This window comes from Myotis brandtii, unplaced genomic scaffold (genome assembly GCF_000412655.1).
Source record: "Myotis brandtii unplaced genomic scaffold, ASM41265v1 scaffold927, whole genome shotgun sequence".
Classification (NCBI taxonomy): Eukaryota; Metazoa; Chordata; class Mammalia; order Chiroptera; family Vespertilionidae; genus Myotis; species Myotis brandtii.
Genome location: NW_005371823.1, coordinates 916293 through 937091, shown reverse-complemented (window position 1 = coordinate 937091; position 20799 = coordinate 916293). Strand labels below are relative to the sequence as shown.

General features: G+C 40.4%; 1 protein-coding gene across 1 annotated transcript in view; it reads left to right on the top strand.

Annotated features, from left to right (window-relative positions):
* RYR3 (ryanodine receptor 3) overlaps positions 1-20799 on the top strand; it is a 380950-nt gene that overhangs the window by 37845 nt on the left and 322306 nt on the right. The gene's annotated exons all lie outside the window — the stretch shown is intronic.

Here is a 20799-nt window from a genome sequence, read left to right as displayed (position 1 = left end):
ATTTTTTTTTAGTTTCTCTTTCTGTGAGTTCATTATTGGTGTATAAAAAAGCCATATATTTCTGGGTGTTAATCTTGTATCCTTCTACATTGCCGAATTCACTTATTAAGTCTAGTTTTTTGATGGAGTCTTTGGGGTTTTATAGGTACAATATCATGTCATCTGTGAATAGTGACAGTTTAACTACGTCTTTTCCAATTTGGATGCCTTTTATTTCTTCTTCTTGTCTTATTGCTATTTCTAGCACTTCCAGTACTACATCGAACAGGAGTGGTGAAAGTGGGCATCCCTGTCTTGTTCCTGTTCTTAGGGGAAATGGTTTTAGTTTTTTCCCATTGAGTATGATGTTGGCTGTAGGATTATCATATAAGGTTTTTATTATGTTGAGGTATGATCCCTCTATTCCCACTTTGCTGAGAGTTTTTATCAAGAAAGGGTGTTGGATTTTGTCAGATGCTTTTTCTGCATCAATTGATATGATTATGTGACTTTTGTCTCTCAATTTATTTATGTGATGTATCACGTTTATTGATTTGTGGGTATTGTACCAACCTTGCGTCCCTGGAATAAATCCCACTTGGTCATGGTGTATGATCTTTCTAATGTAATGCTGGATCTGATTTGCTAGAATTTTGTTGAGGATTTTAGCATCTATGTTCATCAAGGATATTGGCCTGTAATTCTCTTTCTTTGTGGTGTCTTTATCTGGTTTTGGAATTACGGTAATGCTGGCTTCATAGAAAGAGCTTGAAAGTGTTCCTTTCTCTTGAATATTTTGGAATAGTCTGAGGAGGATAGCTTTTAGTTCTTCTTTGAATGTCTGGTAGAACTCCTCTGTAAAGCCATCCAGACCAGGGTTTTTGTTTGCTGGAAGATATTTGATTACTGCTTCAATTTCTTCAGTAGTTACCAGGCTATTTCGTTTTTTTATTCTTCCTGATTGAGTTTTCAGAGTTTGTATTTTTCTAAGAATATGTCCATTTTGTCTAGGTTGTCCAGTTTGTTAGAATAGAGTTGTTCATAGTATTTTCTCGTAATCCTTTGTATTTCCATGGGGTCAGTTGTTACTTCACCTCTTTTATTTCTGATTTTATTTATTTGGCTCCTCTCTCTTTGCTTCTTCCCTGAATTATTTATGTGAAAGTCCCATTAATCCTAAAAAGGAGCTTTAGGCTCCTTTCATTTGCCCCTGTCTTTAGAGTGGGAATACTACACACAGCACAGTTGCTAGAGAAATGTGCACAAATGGTATGGCACATTTGTCATGTCCGAGGACGGGGTGCCCATGCCTTCTCTTGCGTCCCTGGAATAAATCCCACTTGGTCATGGTGTATGATCTTTCTAATGTAATGCTGGATCTGATTTGCTAGAATTTTGTTGAGGATTTTAGCATCTATGTTCATCAAGGATATTGGCCTGTAATTCTCTTTCTTTGTGGTGTCTTTATCTGGTTTTGGAATTACGGTAATGCTGGCTTCATAGAAAGAGCTTGAAAGTGTTCCTTTCTCTTGAATATTTTGGAATAGTCTGAGGAGGATAGCTTTTAGTTCTTCTTTGAATGTCTGGTAGAACTCCTCTGTAAAGCCATCCAGACCAGGGTTTTTGTTTGCTGGAAGATATTTGATTACTGCTTCAATTTCTTCAGTAGTTACCAGGCTATTTCATTTTTTTATTCTTCCTGATTGAGTTTTCAGAGTTTGTATTTTTCTAAGAATATGTCCATTTTGTCTAGGTTGTCCAGTTTGTTAGAATAGAGTTGTTCATAGTATTTTCTCGTAATCCTTTGTATTTCCATGGGGTCAGTTGTTACTTCACCTCTTTTATTTCTGATTTTATTTATTTGGCTCCTCTCTCTTTGCTTCTTCCCTGAATTATTTATGTGAAAGTCCCATTAATCCTAAAAAGGAGCTTTAGGCTCCTTTCATTTGCCCCTGTCTTTAGAGTGGGAATACTACACACAGCACAGTTGCTAGAGAAATGTGCACAAATGGTATGGCACATTTGTCATGTCCGAGGACGGGGTGCCCATGCCTTCTGAGAAGCTAAGAGGCTGTCTCCTGACATCATGTGACCTTGTCAACAATCTGTGGCATAACCTTCCATTGTGCTGTATTCATGTAAAGGTCCTTAAAGAGCAGGTCATGAGAAACTTTATAGCCAAGTTCAGGACATTCACCCATCTTATCATCATAGATAATTTAGCCACAAAAATGTGATAACATCATTAAATAAGAATGTGCTAAAGATGCATCTACCCTGTCATTGTTATGTAATAAACAAATCAAAATAGATGCTGATGAGAGTAATTTGGAGCCTTGTCTAAAGTTTGAACTTCAGCAGTGCCCACATGTAGAGATCTTGTAGTCATCCAGATCAGAGAAGGCTAATAAGATCCCTACCTCTATTTCTGGGGCCCTGAGCTCCCACTGTCACTTCTATATTATAGAAGAAAGGGGATACCCCCATCATCCAGATTTAGCCTCTTAATGTGAGGTTTTTGCCTTCCCTTCATAATTGTCAGAAAAGAGGCAAAATGAGAATTTATTTTGGCATGTGTGTGAGGAGAGAACAAGACTAATGGAGGAACTATGTACATAATTCTAAATAAACCTCATCCCCATTGACATTTTTTAAAGAGTACATTTTTTAAAAGAGGGAAATCATTGAGTCAAATCTAATAGTAGGCATCAATTATACCTTTAGAATAGGATATAAAATTTCCTTTGCAGAAAAAGTACAGTCACTTCTGCAAGTTTCATGATGTAAATCCCATGAGCTTCTTCGTTGCCAAGAAGCTCATGTTAAACTGCTACTCTGCCCATACACCAGGGTAACCAGGATGCACCAACATAGCCCCATGAGGTGTCCAAGTCTGAACTTCTTTTGCACTAGTTGGTAAAAAGCCACTGTGTCCAGCTCTCCAAGTATCTCCTTGGTGACCCCAATCAGGACTTCCCCACCCCAGGGCCAGCACCCAGCAGGTTGTTTGTTCAACCTGGGGTTACTACCCCTGCCAACTGCCCAGCCTGTGAGAACTGTATACCACGGTATTAAATTCTCAACTTGTTTGACTTGCCCCTGTTTTTCTTTTGAAAGGGAGAAAAAATAGCATTCTGATGTTGGATGCATCTATTGCTTTTTAAAAAATCTATTTTCTGATCATCCAAAAAGAATACTTTGTATTTACAATATAACAACCAAATCTACCTGGTGTAATTGCTCTTTCATGTAAAAGCTTGGGGGTTTATGTTGAAAACTACTCTTTAAAATTTGCCCTGGGCTCGAGTTCACCTTACAGATTTGCTCATGGGAGGCAGCCTGTTCTGGTGATAAAGCTTGGGGTCAGGAGGTTTGGGTTTAGTCCTCACACCACCACCACCACCTGGAAGTTTGACTGTGGACAAAGCTCTTCCCTCCTCTGGGCTTTGGTTTTGCCATCTCTAAATTACTACATCTCTTAGATGCAGAAGTACATCCTCCTGTCTGTGAAGGTTGCAGCGTACTAAGTTAAAATAAGTGTCACTGCCCCTCTCCCCTGGACAGACCATGACTATAAGCTATAATGAGAGGCCTCCAAACTAAGGCTTTTAATGTGTTTTTTCATGGACCAAATTGCCATTAAACATATGTCCCTTCTCTTGCCCCCCTCCCCCTCCTTATAGTTCTTTCTTGCATTACGCTATGATTTTAGGATTTTATGTTGATACAATGGATTTTTTTCTTTATTGATTAAGGTATTACATGTGTCCTTAACCCCTCATTGCCCCCCATTCCCCCACTCATGCCCTCACCCCATGATACAATGATTTTAATGTTTCTCTGAGAAGCTGATACTTATGAATGTATGTAAGTAACTCATTTTATTGTTGAACTGACCTTTTGATAACATGATATCTAATTAATATCTAATATGCCATCTGAAAGACCTACTTTGTGGTAAGAAAGCCCCTCTTTGGTATAAGAAAATTCCGATAGATTATTTACAGTATTTCTAAGAAAAAAAATCCCAAATAACTTGATGTAGGTACTGACCATTTCCTTTGGGTGGATTTTCTTGCATAAATGTAATTATGAAAAAGTGCTAAAGACAAATTTAGACTACAGCATATTGCTTGCTTGCTAGTTTCTTGATGACATCAGCACTGAACCGGGAAAAGGAAGTAAAGACAGACTTTTGCCTCTAATGCTACTGCTAGCTTCTAGCTAAAATAAAACCCTCGTCAGGTAGGAAATCCACCCTCTTTATTCTCATTGGTTTTTTTCTAGGTAGTATCAGTAGATTCCTCAAATTACTTAAAAGCTTTCAGCAAGACCTGCACCCACTAACATATCCATTGACTGTTTTGTTTTTGATTTGCTAGCCCAGTGACCTCTCGGAATGGGTATGTTATTCACTCCTTTAATATACATGTATTTTGCATGGACAACTGGCTTCAGCTGTATTTGTAATGAGCTGGGCCTATCACTTGTGAGTGTTCAGGGCAATTTCCATTCTTTGTGCCTCTGCCATACGAGAAAGCACCACACACTTCGATCTTGTGGAATTAGAGGTGGCTGCACACTTAGAACTCTGTTGCCAAGAAGCTCATGCTAAACTGCTACTCTGTAATTAGGAGAAAGGCTTGCCTCTGGGTTTGTGATTCTTTTCCTTCAAGACACTGAAAATTGTTTTAAGTCTCTCTTTTTCCCCTCTGAATGTGGTCTAGATGGCCCAGGGCCATAGGTTTGGACTTGGGAAGATAAGTGTGCAGCCTTGCCTTAATCCAAGCTGCTTGGTGCTTCAGACCTTTCCCAGGGCTATTATGCAACTCCAGCTCTGCTCCTCCGTGAGACTGGAATTCATAATAAAAATGGAAAAAGCTAGTTCCATATTCTCCCTTTCTCACAGGACATCCCCAAAGTGAGCCAGCAAAAGAATTAAATGTTAATTCCAACAGTTGAGAATAACCATTAAGTTTAACTAGCTTTTTACATTTCTTCATATCCTGAGGAGAAGCATTTGCAAGTGAAAGAACCCACAGAATTAATTTTTAAAGCTCCAGACACTATCAAATACCCCCTCCCCCTTTCTGAATATAGTGCTTCAGCTTTAGAAGGAATTGCCTTCTCATTGGTGCAATTTTTTTTCATTCTGAAGTCAGTGCTTCATATTCAAAATCAATATGCCTGTGTGATCCTAGTGTTGTTTGGCAGATGTGATAGCATAGAGCTTTGCTAATGTTCCCCGAGCCCTGGAGTTCTTGCCATTCGTGCTGTGGGCTTTTGAATGCTCTGTTAGTGTAGTCACCTCATGATGACTGTAGTCAGCTTAGAAAGCTTGAGCTTCTTCCCATCGCTGGACTAAAGGTGGTTTCTTGTTTTTATTTTGTGTGTATGTGTGTTATGTTTTACATTTTAATTGCAAAAAAAAGTAAATATTTTTTTATTTATTTCAGAGAGGAAGGGAGGTAGAGAGAGAGAGAGAGAGGGAGAGAGGGAGAGAGAGAGAGAGAGAAACATCAGTGATGAGAGAGAATCATTGATTGGCTGCCTCCTGCACTCCTTCCACTGGGGACTGAGCCGGAAACCCTGGCATGTGTCCTGACCAGAAATCAAACCCTGACTTCCTGGTTCCTAGGTTGACCTGAGCCACGCAGGTTGGACATAAAGGTTTTTATTAAAATTTCTCAGAGTAGTGAGAAGGAGTTGGGGTGTCTAAGCTTCCTCTAGCATATACTAAGTAGGTAAATAGTTCTATTCTTGGGGGAGGAAAGTTTTGATGAGAGATTGTGCTGAAAGTTTTAAGAAAAATAATTTTATTGGAGGGGAGGGGCAGTGATGGTTTGTAAAAATGTCCTCAGCTACATTGTTAGGAATGTGTTTTAATTCTAAATTATAAGATATTTGAATTTGAGGAAAATATTTTGTTTTAAGAGACCTGCTTATCTTTTACAAATAAAGCCCACCTGGAATTCTAGAAATTCTGGGAGCATAGAAACCTTTTTATTTATTATACTTTTCCTTTGATTGTGTGATTTACTTTTCATAGCTACCAGCGTTTAAAGTACATATTTGTAGGGAACATTGTATGAACTAGAAAAAACTCCAACTACTTTCCATCTCATGATTGTTTACTAAAGCACTTCTGTGGGTATTGTGGTAAAGAAAAATTAAGTTGGTGCCAAAGAAACCCTGATCTCAACTGGCATTTTAATCCTCATTGGAGTAGAAACCCCGTGGCCAGCACCCCAGCCCTGGAGTAACTGTCTGGTTTTAGAGTGGAAGAGCATGAAATGACCAGGTGGCATCAATGGAAAGAGAGTGAGAATATGAACAAGAATATGGGGGGGGGGGGGGAAAGGCCTCCAATCCGCCAAGGGCTGGGGCGCCACCTGAGAGGAGGAGAAGGAAGCTGAAGGCAGAATGCCTCTGTTTTCACCTGGCGTCTCCTGAGGCTGATTTCAATTACATTTGACATTCTATATAACAGCGATTTTCAACCTCTTTCATCTCAGGGCACACATGAACTAATTACTAAAACTCTGTGACACACCAAAAAATATATCATATTTTTTGCCAATTTGACAAAAAAAGGGTATAATTTTGATTCATTCACACTGGATGACTGCTGTTGTTTGACGAATATTTTTCAATATTGTGCACACCTGCATTATTTCAAGTGTTGCAAATTAGTTCCGCTGTACTCTTTAACATCCACATAAACTCCAATTCGTATAAAGCAGTGGTTCTCAACCTTGGCTGCACATTAGAATCACCTGGGAATCTTTTTAAAATCCTGATTTCTGGGCCTCATCCTCCGGAAATTCTGTTTCTTTGTTACTAATGTTGTGGCCTCACCCCATAACAAAGACACAGAATTTCCGGAGGATGAGGCCCAGAAATCAGGATTTTAAAAAGATTCCCAGGTGATTCTAATGTGCAGCCAAGGTTGAGAACCACTGGTCTAAGGGAAAACAGGTTAATGCCCTGAGTAAATAGTCAGCTATTGCATGCTTTAAATATTCTTGCAAGCATACCAATTGAAAACCGCTGCTGTATATTAGTTTCAAGTTCACAGCTTAGTGGTTAGAACTTTATATAACTTATAAGATGACCCCCCCCAATAAGTTTAGTGCCCCCTCTGACTCTGAGGCTGGTCCTGAGATGGGAGAGGGGCGGGGTCTGAGCCCTATTTCCCAGTCCTGAGATGTTGCCCTTGTGGAGGGAGGACATTGCTGGCCTGGTGGGAGCTGGGCATTCTGGTCTGGGCACTGCCGCTCTCTGGGCCTGGTCTGCCCACCTGCAAAATGTGGGCTCAGGGCTACATTGGAAGCTCCTCAACAGCTTTGGCCACTGTCCTGGTGTCTGCCCTTGAGGAAGGATTCAAAAGTCAGCAGGGAAAATGAGGACAATGAAGACGATGTAGGAGTTGTTTCATTTAGCCAACTTTATAAGTGGTGTACAACTTTTTAGTAGTATAATGGTCATAAAGTGGGGTTTGTGGGGGTTTTGGGAAATGATAGTGATGGTTCAGGTAACAGCCTTCTTTCTTTCTTTTAATGCCTTTTCTGGCACCTATGGTGATGATCAGTTTTGCTCCTGTTGTTGAAATTGCACAGGTTCTTGAACTTGTTCCAGTGAGTAACAAGTTCTTAGTTCTTTACCCAAACACTACCTTATCTCATTGCCTGCCTTTTCCTATGGCTTAAAAGCTGTCGCTTTACAAAATATTTTTAAAACTAGTTGGTGCCCTAGTTGTAGTTATTCACATCTTTGTGGGTGATGGAAGGGAGAGGTGCTCTGAGATGATAGGCACCCATTGTGCCTCCTGTTTTTGTTATGGAGAGAAAAGTGGAAGCAGCACGTCAATAAGAATTACATGCTGCCATCTCACAAATGATGTGCAGCTGGCTTCCCTGCCCCCATTCCTCTGCTGCTTTTGTGGTGGAGGAGGGCTCTGGGCAGGAGAGCAGGGATGTTGTTCTAAAGGGGTTGAGCTGTTACAAAGTCAATGCAGCCCATGTCGCGCAGGTTTCTGCTGAAGAGCAGTCTTTAGGAATTTGCTTGAGAGGGTGCTTTCTCTCCTGACTCCCTGAGCACGGAGCGGGTGGGGATAATGAGGAGAACCCACGGCATAGCCGCTCCAGAAAATACCCATTTTCATGTCTTTGGCGAGATATTACAAAGGTAAGTTGAATGCATTACTTTTTAAAAAACTATATATCTTTCAAATAATTGTTTATGACTCAGTATTCAACATTTTCAGGATTGTTACTGGGGTTCAGAAATCTCCAGAGGTTATCTTATCAGTCCTACAGGTAACTGAGTCCTAAGTACTGAGGCAGCTTCAGTCAGTCAAGCGGAGAGAGCTCTGGGCTGATTCGCTAACTTAATGCAGCACTTTGCACTTGTAGTTGGGGGCACAGAGACGAGGAGAGAGACCCGGCTACTTTGCCCCAAAGTCTGTACAACTGTCTCTCCTGGTTCAACACTGGCAGCTGTGCCCTGTGTCCTGCCCTCGGTGGGGGGAGGGAGGGGGCGTTTCTCATACCAGATTGGTAAAGAACTGTTTTCGAACTCTGATCCAATTTTAGGGTTTACACAAATTTGGGGAATAATGACCTAATGTAAAATAATATCTCAAATTCATATTCTTTCTCTCAGCCTATAAATGGGTTCAAAACATGTTTCTATACCTATTTAATCTAGAGATTCCAATAGTGGAGGAAAAGGAGGGTGAATATTAAACAAAATGCTAGCATTTCAGAACCTCTTCTCTGCCAGGGTTGTCAATTCTATGGGGGTATTGACTCTTTGTTCTATCCCAGAAGCCCACCCAGGTGGGCCTCCCCTGTGGACCCTTCTCAGACAATTGACCCTGGTCACCGGGAAGATGAGTAACTGCTGTTTCCAAGTTCATTGTTCCTTCAGGGCCACCACTTGGACATGTAGGGCAACGGGCTTATATACATCCATGAATTATTAGCAACACTGATTCAGTCAAAGTCAGTGGGTGAGCAATAGGACTACAGAATTCCTGGGCTCTCTCAAGAATGCAGTCTCATTACCCTGTGTATATGGAATTCCAGTTTCTTATCTCATTACCTGCCTTTTCCTATGGCACAGATCCCTTTTAAGCTTTTTACTGCGTGTCCCCTAGATGAGCTCCCTAGACCATGATTGCTTCACCTCTGACACGATTTACTTCATTTGCAATCTTGGATTAGATTTTATTAGATTGAGCTGTTTCCCAAGGCAACCAGAAGTAATAGGTTAAGGTGCTGATTCCTGGTGCTAATAGGTCCACTTCCAACTGATTTTTTGTTTCACCTGACTTTTCTGCGCTGGCAGGAATGCAAAATGCTCTTCCGCTCTGCCATCCCTTCCCCCATCTGTCCATCTGTCCATAAGGACTCATTGACTGTGCATTTTAAAAAATACATTAACTTCATTATAATCTCATTAATAAACCTTGGCACTTTTCTTTCTTGTGAATAACCAATATCACTCAACATTTCCCCAGACTTACACCTGTCTTTCCAAATGTATCACCCTGTATAAAAGGAATCTGTCCCTTGCAGCGGTTCTCAACCTGTGGGTCGTGACCCCTTTGGGGGTCGAACGACCCTTTCACAGGGGTCGCCTAAATACATCCTGCATATCAGATATTTACATTATGATTCATAATAGTAGCAACATTACAGTTATGAAGTAGCAAGGAAAATAATTTTATGGTTGGGGGTCACCACAACATGAGGAACTGTATTAAAGGGTCGCGGCATTAGGAAGGTTGAGAACCACTGCTTTAAGGTAACCGATTTCCCTTGGTCAACAGCTATATTGTACCGGGCTGTCCTTTATTTAAAAAGCATTCAATAGTCCTCATGTTGTACATTACATCCCTATACTTATTTATCTTATAACTGGAAGTCTGTACCTTTTAACAACCTTCACACAATACCCCCACTCCCTACCCTTCCCTTTATTTGTACTCCACATGAAGTGATATCACACAGTCTTTGTCTTTGTCCAACTGATTTCACTTAGCATAATGCCCTCAAGGTTCATTAGTCTTGTTGCAAATGGCAGGATTTCCTTCTTTTTCATCGCTGGAGAGTTTCCCATTGTAAAGATAAACCACTGTTTGTTTATCTGCTCATCTGTTGACAGAAAACTGTTTCCATGTCTTGACTATTTATTATAAATGAACATGGGGGTAAAGATATCTCTTTGACGTAATGTTTTCATTTCCTTTGGATTAATACCCAGAAGTAGAATTGTTGGCTCATACGCTCGTTCTATTTTTAATTTTTTGAGGAGTCTCCGTATCATTTTTCATGGTGGCTCTCCAATTTACATTCCCATCAATAGTCCACAAGGGTTACTTTTTCTCCACATCCTCACCAGTATTTGTTTTATCTTTGTTTTAGCAGCCATTCTAACAGGCCTGAGATGATATCTCATTGTGGTCTTGATTTGTATTTCCCAAATGATTACTGATGTAGAGCATCTTTTTATGTACTTCTTGGCCATTTGTTTGTCTTCTTTGGAAAAAATGTTTATTCAGGTCCTTTGCTTATTTTTTAAATTATTACTTGGGGTTCTTTTGCTACTGAGTTATATGAGTTTTTTTATATATAGCTTGTATATTTAACCCCTTAACATATATAGAGGTCTGCTTAGTATGGGTGGTTCAAATAGAAACTAGAGCGGTGACTCAAAAACAAGTCTAGCTGACTGGGTCCTTTTATGTAAAGACTGAACTTGGCAATGTCAATTTCTTAGAAATCTGGGATAAGGGGGGTGTAGGGAGATAAGAAAATAATTGCTTCACCTCTTTCCAAAGTATACTTGTCATCAAGGTAAATGTCATTAATGCCCTGACAAATACCTCCTGCCAATTTGCTCTTTTCAAAGGGACCATGATAAGAAACGTCAGAGCTGGCTGGGTGGTTTCCCTGTGGCATCTATGTTCAAAGAAAAGCACAGAAAAACAGAGTGACCCCGTGTTCAACCTGGAGGCATCCCAACAGCCACCTTTGTTCCCTCAATGGAGATTATTTACCCGCCTGTTTCAAAATCAGTGTTTGTAAAATCCCAGCCCTAATGGGAACCTTCAAAAGTTGTTTAACTCATTTCCTAAACACCATGGATTGGGAGAGAGGAGAAGGAAAATGGTTGCACATATCTGTCCTTTTCATAGATCAGAAACTCTTATTTTTAAAGACTAGAAAGGCAGAAGATTGCTCAGTGATCCTCAGTCATGCATTCAGGGGTTAAGTCTGCACCATCCAGGGCCTCTTACTTCTCATGGCTTTAAGGGCTCACAGGAAATGATGAACTCAGAAGCACCTCTACTATCCCTAATTCATCTGAACATCCCAGATTTTACTTACCCCCTGGGCCAACCTGTGTGAAAGAGATTTTCCTGGGAGGGAATTCCTCCTCGCTGTGCAGATTCTTTCTGAAGATGAGGCTTATGACCCAGACATTATGCTTTCCTAAATCAGTCTCTGGACTTTTATCCTTATGTCCTGAAATCCTTCCATATGACTGTGAAATTAATAACATGAACAAAAATGAGATTGCCAAATCTTCTCAGGAGAATAAAATCATTCTGGATGCCTCCAAGAAGGTGGATTGGCTGAATTCAATGAATTAGAAACCCTGAGAAGAGGCAGGGAGAGGGGGGGGCTTCAGTCATGGGCAGGTGGATTACTTGGTTTTGCCTATTTTCTCTTCTTAAAAATGAAAGACAAAAGGAGAAGAGCCTGTCTCCATATACGGTTTTTGGAGCACTCCCTGCGTCGGTCCTGTGATATGTGGTGATGGGGAGTGGGCACGCTGAGTGTGTGGGAGGCAGGCTCCCTGGAGTCAAGTTCACCCTGCTGACCTTGCAGCGAGAGCACGGCAGCAGAGGGAGCAGTGATTGCCATAGGCCCTCTGCCAACCAGATTTAGCCTTTTCTCTTGGGGGTCCCATTGTGCTTTGCAGCCTCTGATATGCGGGCCCTTCTTTTCAGTAAGGCAACCTGGGAGACTGCCATGATCACTGAAATTGGAGAAGTGGACTGTCAGCTGCCACACCTTCCTCCTCTTTTCTGAACGTCATTAAAATTCTATTTCATAATTTTAATTTTTAACATTATCCCAAGAGGCCCATGGAGGATGCCAAGAATGAGGTCTCCTTTCAAGTGCATTTATCCTAAGGGCCTGCGCCTTCCTGGTTGGACTGCCCCAAACCCTTTCAGGGGATTTCGTCCTGATGATGGGGCCTTCTGTGGCCAATGACTCGGGAATCTCTGATTAAGAGATTTAGATCCATATTAACCATCCCACTGCATGTAGAACATCAAGGTATCAAATTTTTAAAAAGATTCCTTATACTTGTATAGTGTTTTTATGTCCCAGGGTGGGGGGCCCAGGAAAAGCTGGACTTGGTTACTACCCAGCTGAAGAGTAGGGTATTTGATCCAGCAAAGGTGGTGAAGACAAGGGTTTAGTGTCCTGTGTTGGGTTTTTCAGGATTTCACATGTAGGGAGGGGGTTAGGAGGGCAGGAATGTGCTTACTGAGTTTCTGTTGTCATAGTCTCTGGTTCTGACTCCAGATCACGGGGGGACTAATCAGTGCCTGTGTCCTCTTACTCCTGGACTACACTTTCTAAACGCCAGTGTGCTGCTCTAACTGTTATTAAAGAGGCAGAATCGTCCCTGTTACCCTGAGTTTACAGTCCAAGACCTGTTTGGAAAATGCCCCAGCAGTTCCTTCGGTGTCATTTGAGCTGGACAGTCCCATCTGTTTACCCCGCCGAGAAAAGTGACGTGACTGAGTGTGGGGTCTTGGGAGTTTGGCCCAAAGGGGTTGATGGCCTGTAGTAGCAGGGAGAAGTGCAATCAGGTGGCTGGGAAGGCAGCCTTGGGAAGCATGGAACAGTGTGAAAACCACGTCTCCAGGAACAAGGATGGGATCCCCGGTGAAGGTCCACCAAGGGTGGTCAGAAGAGCCAGGACATTTGGGATACAAGCAGGAGTGACTCCCTGTGGCAAGCGATTTTTTCCCATGGAGTCTGAAGCTGGGCCTGAGGGAACTAGGAGAGCGTCACACGTATCTTTGATAAAAGCTGCCTTTGTGGGGTTTCCGTTAAACACTCTGTAGTCAAGTAGGGAAAGTCATTTATTAAGGATTCTAGCAAATTTAGTTGCCCACATCTTGAGCAACTAAAGTTGTAACCAATAGACAAAACTCTTTTATAGAACTCCATTTCTTTAAATACGTGCAGCTTGTTGCTGCCCTCCATACACATACTTTTTGTTAAAATGATAATATGGCAATAGTGTTAAAACAAAAATTCAGAAAAGCAAAAGTCCAATGGTTCATCAACAAACCAAATGGCTATATTCATTTTCATAAGTTTTCTGGTCATTGCTGGATAAATAAAATTGTTAAAGGCATTTTGCATTCTGCCTTTTTCCCAGTGGTTTATGGTAAACACTTTCTGTGTTTCCATTCGCTCCTGTAATGGTCGTTAACGGTCACAGGATAGAACATCCTGAAGAAGCCTGTGATTTACTAGATAATATTTTTTCTTTCAGATATTTAGGTTCTTCCCAAGTTTGTTTTTGTCCCTATTATAATGCTCTTACCACAACTGTATGTACACTTTTATTGTTTTGCTTCTCTTGAATTATTCCCATAAATAGAATTATCACAGCAAAGATTATGGTCTTCACATGGCTCTTCCATGCATCCTGATATTGCTTTGCAAAGGGGTTTTGCTCAGTGCCAACTTATATTGGATCACAATGGTTAGGTTGCAACTCTCACAGTATTAGGGTCTTCCCCCATTTTTTCAAATTCAGATGATGTAAAATGATATACCAAAATTGCTTTAATTGTCATTCCTTTCATTTTATCTCCTTGGAGGTAATAAAATCTCTTCCATATGTTTTAATATTATTCCTGATATGAATTGCTTACTCATATCCTTTTTCTATTTCTTTATGATGCTTGTTTTTCTTCTACATTTCAATGAGATGTTACCTCTTTTGTCAAAATGATACAAAGAATGTCTGTAGTCTATTAAATGTTGATGTTTCCATTGTTTTGAAGTCTTGTCATCTTGGCATTATCCATCTTTTGTTTCCTTCCAGTTCCTCTGTATTTCAAAGCATGGATAAGTATTAGGTCTGTAAAGGGATGTGGACTATTTATTACATGCTAGTTGCTTTAGAATTTAATTTTTAAATGAGGTATTTAACTCTATTATCTATCCAGAATCTATCTTTCATATTTCTTGTGGATCTTACTGAATGCTTTTCTGATTTGCTATCCACATATCTGTGCTTAATAACCTTGCCATTCTCCCCATTATACTAAAAATCTGCTTTATTGTATGCTACATTTTAAGTTGGTTTATGAACTGCCTATACTGTGCTACGTTCTTCTTTTTGAACCATTACCAAAATGAATTAGTTTTGCTAATTAGTTTTACTGTTTATATTTCCAGTTAATTTTATAGCGGGTTGTTTCCAAAATACCCTCTTGGAATTTTTATTAAAACCACATTAAATCTATAAGTTAAATTTAGGAAAACAAGCATTTACAAACATTCCTAGTTTTCTCATTCTGCAACAGTGAGAATGTCACCAAATCTAATTTCATTTTATAGCATAAAGGTTTGTAGTTTTATTTTAAAGATTTAGCTCGCTTCACTTTAAAGGTCTAGCTCATCATCTAAGTAAATTCCTTAAAAAAAGAAGTAATATCTTGTAGCAATCATGAATGGAATCTTTCATTATATTTTCTAACTGAAAATACTGCGTTACTTGTTTTTCCCCCCTCCTATTCAATGTTATTTGGCTGGGTTTTTGTTTGTTTGGGTTTTGTTTTTTGGTTTTGTTTGTTTTTTTTTGTTATTGTTGTTGTTGTGTTGTTTATTTTTTTACTTAAATGGCGTCATTCTCATTTACTTGTCACTTGTGTCAAAGTAAACCTCCTGGGCAAATATAAAGGGCATCTAGCATGGGTAGGGAATGTTATTCTGTGACTTTCTAGAAAGGCTTCTTTCTATCCTTGATAACCTAACAGAGTGGAACTGAAGTGGGGTCAGGAAGGAAAGAAAAACGCAAGCGCATGTGCACATCCAGAAAATGATGTCATGCCCTCCAAGCCCCCCTGAGAAGGTGGCCCTGGCAGCCTTCCTGGGTTATGACACATTCAGCAAGGGGCCTTCTAGAACCTGGGGCCTCCAAAGTGGGATTTTGGGTTTCCGACTACAAAAGAAGGCAGTTTAGAGATCTAACAGTCTTGAAACATGCATGAGTGTATGCCTGGAGAGAAGCGAGTTCTCCCTCCTCTTTGTTGCTATAATAGGTTCATCTTACCAGGAGGCAGTGTCCTCCGGGAATCACCAAAAGAAATGTCATTGACGGAATTAATTTTGAAATTACTAGTGAGATGATTGAATTAATGATCTAGTGGAATGTTTTTCCTCTGGACATGGCATTAGGGCACGTCACCAGCTTTGCCCTGCCCCACCCCCGTCCTGTGAGGTGGTACCACTACATGTTCTCCTCCTGCCAGTGGCTGCAGCCAAGGTTGCTGCTGGCAGAGACAGGACGGCCATCCCAGTAAAGTCTCCTGGTCTTTAGTCTGGATCCTCCTTGTGAATAGATCCATGCAGTTTTCGTTCCTAGTATGTTATTCCAAAATTAGCACTAAATAGTGAAAAGAGTGCAATTTGTAGTTAGACCCAAATTCAAATCCAAGCTCACAAGATGACCATGGGAAAGTTTCTCTTTTCCCATTTGTAAAAGGGACACAAAAAGACCAATTATTATTTATTCCTTTAGGAAAAATGAATATGAAATGTGAAAAGGAGTGCCTCCTGTTGCCAGGCACTGATAAAAGTGATGTTGATGTGGTTCATGTAGGGAGGGTAGATACACATCCAAAATAACATATGAATTCATATTGGCTAATAATAAATGCCATGAGAAGGAGCGATGAGAGAAGACTTCTCTAATGAGATATCTGAGCACAGGACTGAAAGAAGGCTGGGAATGAGCCATGAGAATATTGAGGAAGAGCATTCCAGGCCACGGGGAACACATGTGCAGGGCCTGCAGTGGAGCGTGCCTGGTAGGTGAGGAAGTCAGAGATGTGGAGGGAACCAGATCCAGTAGGGTTGCAGGGACAGCCAGGAGGACAGACCCAGCCTATGGTCTGTTTATGTGTAGAACCTCTAGGTAAACATGGCTTTTACATTTTGAAAAATTGTTTAAAATGAAGAAGACTATAAGAGAAACCATATGTATTCTGCCAAGCCTAAAATATTTACTATCCAGTTTCTTCTTCTTTTTTTTTTTTACTTTTTTATGTTCTATTGTAGGTATTATTTTTTTAATTAAACGTATTGGGGTGACATTGGTTAATAAGATTGTATGGGTTTAAAGTGTACAATTCTATGACACATTATCTGTACATTGCGTTGTGTGTTTGCCAACCAAAGTCAAATCATCTTCTGCTACCATATATTTAACCCCCTTTACCTTAACTAGGTCTCACACACACACGTCCCCTCTCTCTGGTAACCACCATACTGTTGTCTGTGAGTTTTTGTTTTTTCTTGTTTGTTCATGTGTTGCTTTCACTTTTATATCCCACATATGAGTGAAATCATATGGTTCTTAACTTTGTCTGAATTAGCATGATATTCTCAAGATCCATTCATGCTGTCACAAATGGCATTATTTCATCTTTTCTTAGGGCTGAGTAGTATTCCATTTGTATATGTACCACATCTTTATACAATCCTCTATCACAGGACACTGGTTGTTTCCCTGTCTTGACCACCATGAATAATGCTGCAGTGAACATGGGGTACATGTATCTTTTGCAAAGAAATTTTTCAAAATTTTCGGGTAGATACCCAGAAGAGGGATTGCTCCATCATATTGTAACTCTATTCTTAATTTTTGAGGAACCTCCATAGTCTTTACCATAGAGGCTGTACCAGTTATGTTCCCACCTTTTTCTTCACAATCTCTGAAACACTTGTTATTACTCGTCTTGTTGATAATAGCCATTCTAACAGGTGTGAGGTGGTATCTTATTCTAGTTTTGATTTACATTTCCCTAGAAGCTAGTGAGGTTGTGCATCTTTTCATGTATCTGTTGGCCATTTCTATATCTTCTTGGGAGCCAAAAACATACAATGGAGAAAAGGAAGCCTCTTCAATAAATGGTGCTGGGAAAACTAGAAAGCCACATGGAAAAGAATGAAACTAGACTATTGTTTCTAATTTCTGTCCCCATGTACAGAAAATTAACTCAAAATAGATCATAGACCTGATACTATCTGGTCTTTTACAGAGAATATTTGCCAACTCCTGATCCAATGCCCTGGAGGCTATGGTGAAAGGAAGTCAGAGGTTGGAGGTTGAGCAAGAAAGTAACATAATGCGATCAATGGTCTTTAAAGGACTCTCTGACTGCCTGCCGTATTAACACAGACTAGAAAAGGGAGATTACAGCAGGAAGCAGCGTCAGGAGCTGTAATGATAGTCTAGGGGTGAGAGGCAGCACTGGACTAGACTGGAAGCAGTGGGGTGCCGAGTAGTTGGATACAAAATATCTTTTGAAGGTGGCACCACAGGGGCTTTGGAATGACTATGGAGTATGATGAGAGCAAGAGAGGAGTAAAGGATGACCCCAAGATTTTTTATCTCCATTCTCTCGTTATGCTCTCGTGGAAACTGGATGAGTGAATGATCTTTTCTGCCCCCAGGGTTTAATGCCCCAGTTCCCACCATTTTGCAGTCAGGGTTATCTCCCTAAGGTACAGTTTTGATGGTGACACTGACCAGCATCCCCTCGGCTATTGAACAGTCGTCATAGCCCACCCAGCATCTGTGTCCCGACTCATTTCCAGCTGTTTTCTTCCATTGACCTCAACACTGATCAGTGAAACAAGTGTCTGCTTGTCCCCATGTGCACTTCATACTTTCCACCTCCAGGTCTTCACCCATGTGGTTTCTTCTTTCTTACCATTGTTACATGTCAACAGTCATATCAGGATGTTATGGTCTACCTTTTCCATAAAGCTATTCCTTAACACACTCTTTATCCTTCTGGTCTGTCCCAATGCTCTGTGTCTTTAACCCTTTTAACAGACATGTTGTTTCTATTCATAACAATTTTTTATGCACAGTCTTATCTCCCCTACAAGACTATACAGAAGGAGACAATGGAACATATGGCTAAGTTCCTGGTCTTTGTTAAATCCTAGTCCTGCGCTTGGAACCTGTACAACTTTAAGTAAATTACTTCATCTCTTTAAGCCTCAGTTTGTGTTGCTGTAAAATGGAGATAATTACCATAGTTACCTCACAGCACTAATTAAGAAGATAAAATGAGTCGATTCATGTACAACACTTGGTGTAATTCTGTGCCTGCTGTATAATTAGGGCTCATTTAATTCCAGCAATGATGCGAATTCCCCTTCATTGTGGAGCTGAGGAAGTATTTTGCATCCTATTTTCCAGGTGCTTTGTACACCCATTTTGTACACAGTAGGCTAATGAATATGTTATGAAAAGCCGGGAGAAATGAGCTCAAGTTCTGGAGTTAACTTTGAGTGCAGTTCCCACCATGCCCATCTGTACGACATGCGCCAAGATGCCCTCTTTGAGCTTCAGATTCCTCACATGTGAAGTGAGAAACCATTTCTAACTGGGAGGGTTATAAGAATGAGCTGTGATAGTACATAAGGCACCTGAGGAGTAGTGTGTGCCCAACAGTAGCTCTCACACCCCAAATCAAGCCACCATCAACCCCTGTCTGTAGCATCCTCCTAATTGTCCCTCCATGTTCTCTCCTGCCTCTATAACCCATTCCTCCAGAGCATGCTAATAATCTTTTCCATGTTTAAAGCAGATCACAGTACTCTTGAACTTAATAGGACCTAAATTCACTTGAAATAAAAATAAAAATAAATCCTTACTAGGCCCTTCAAGTCCCTAAATTAGAGAGTGAAAAGTGACTTTTAGGAATTAACATGGCAAATCTGGCTGGGCAATATGGGTAGAGAGAACCAGGAAACCAGGCTGTAGGGGGGCTACCTGAAGGGGTAGCCTCAACCCAGCGCCCAGTGACAGCTTCCAAATGCAAAGGAGAGTCTGAAGTTATCAGACCATTTAATTTTTCAAGAGAAGCTAGAAATCTGGATTTTTATGTGAAACCTCAATTTTTAAATGTTGCCTAAAATTTTTTAAACAAAATAAAATAAACCGCCTCTGCCAATTGGCACAGGAGGCTGTCAAGTGATGACATTTTACAACCATCTCCCCCCTATCGCCATACTTGGCCAAACTGTCCCTTCTGTTCCTCTAATTAGCCGAGCTTTTCCTACATCAAAACCTTAGCACTTCTTCCTCATGGTTTCCTACATTCATCCATGTCCCTTCAATCTCAGCTCAAGTGTCTCCTCTTCAAATTTTTCTCTGACTATTTTATCTAATGCAAATCCTCCCCACAAGTCATTACCCCATCTCCCTTGATTTTTCTTAAAGTATATCATTTTCATGGAAGAGGATTTGACCAGTTCACACCGGTAAATTTAGTCTGTAAGCAATAGCTTTTCTGATGTATTAATAAAACACACTTCAATAAAAATCAATACAAAAAACGCTGAACTGAGCCAGTGAGACAAACACACACACAACTTTCAAGATTCATTCCTTCATAAAATCATATTGGCCGGCTAACTGGTCACTGCTTGTTCTCTAAATATCTACAATTTTCTTTGCAAGAATACAGAAAAATACTATTTGTGTGCACACAGATACATATATATATATATAGAGAGAGAGAGAGAGAGAGAGAGAGAGATACATATAGTTATCCACTTTTTTTAAACAAGATACTACGTTTATGTTTTTTTCTTTTCTTTAGGCTTATTGTATAACATGAAAAATCATCTCTGACAGAGTGATTCTGTTCATCTAAGTTCATCTAAGTTGAGTTGAATTAAAATCACTCCAGGCTTTATTATCCAACCTCTGCCTTCTCTCCATGCCCCCGGCTTTCCCCCATTGCTTGTAGCTCTGATATAGGGTAGATACAGGAGAGATACAGAATCTCGGACCAGGCCCCTGGGCTGTGAATCTGTAGCTCCGAATAAAATGTGGTGCATAAAAGACACCCTTGGCATATAGAAGGAAAATGTTATAATTTCTCTATATGATTAAATTTAATCATAAGCTTTGGCTATATGATTAATTTTAATCATAAGGTTTGGATTCTCTTTGTGTGTGTGTATATTTGGGGATGGGGGGTGGTTGCAAATATTTTTTCCTAAAAAGGGTATGTGATCAAAATAATTGGATCATATCTGAGGGTAGGTTAACATGACAGAAAGATTTAGGTAAAAGATTGAAAATGTTGATGCCAAAATATTCTAGAATTTTCTGTAGATTTCAGTTTTCCATGTTACCTGGAAATGATAGTTTTGTCTCATATCATGTACTCAGTTGAAATGGTTATATGTGGATCCCACTAAGGGAAAAGGTAAGAAGCGACACAGTGGCTTTCTGGAGGGCTGCCTCTTCTCTCTGCCTCCCTCCCCAACTGGGTGGGCTGCCACTGAGTGAACAGCCGAAGTGAAGTTGCCTGGTGAGGCAGCCAAGGTACCTCGATGGTCCCTCAACTGAAGGATCTATTTCTGCAGAATTTGCCCTTTTAAAGCCTCGATGTCCAAGCTATCTTTGTTGGTGAGATTTGGGTAAATAGGACCCTTTAAGTGAGTGGGCAAAAGGCAC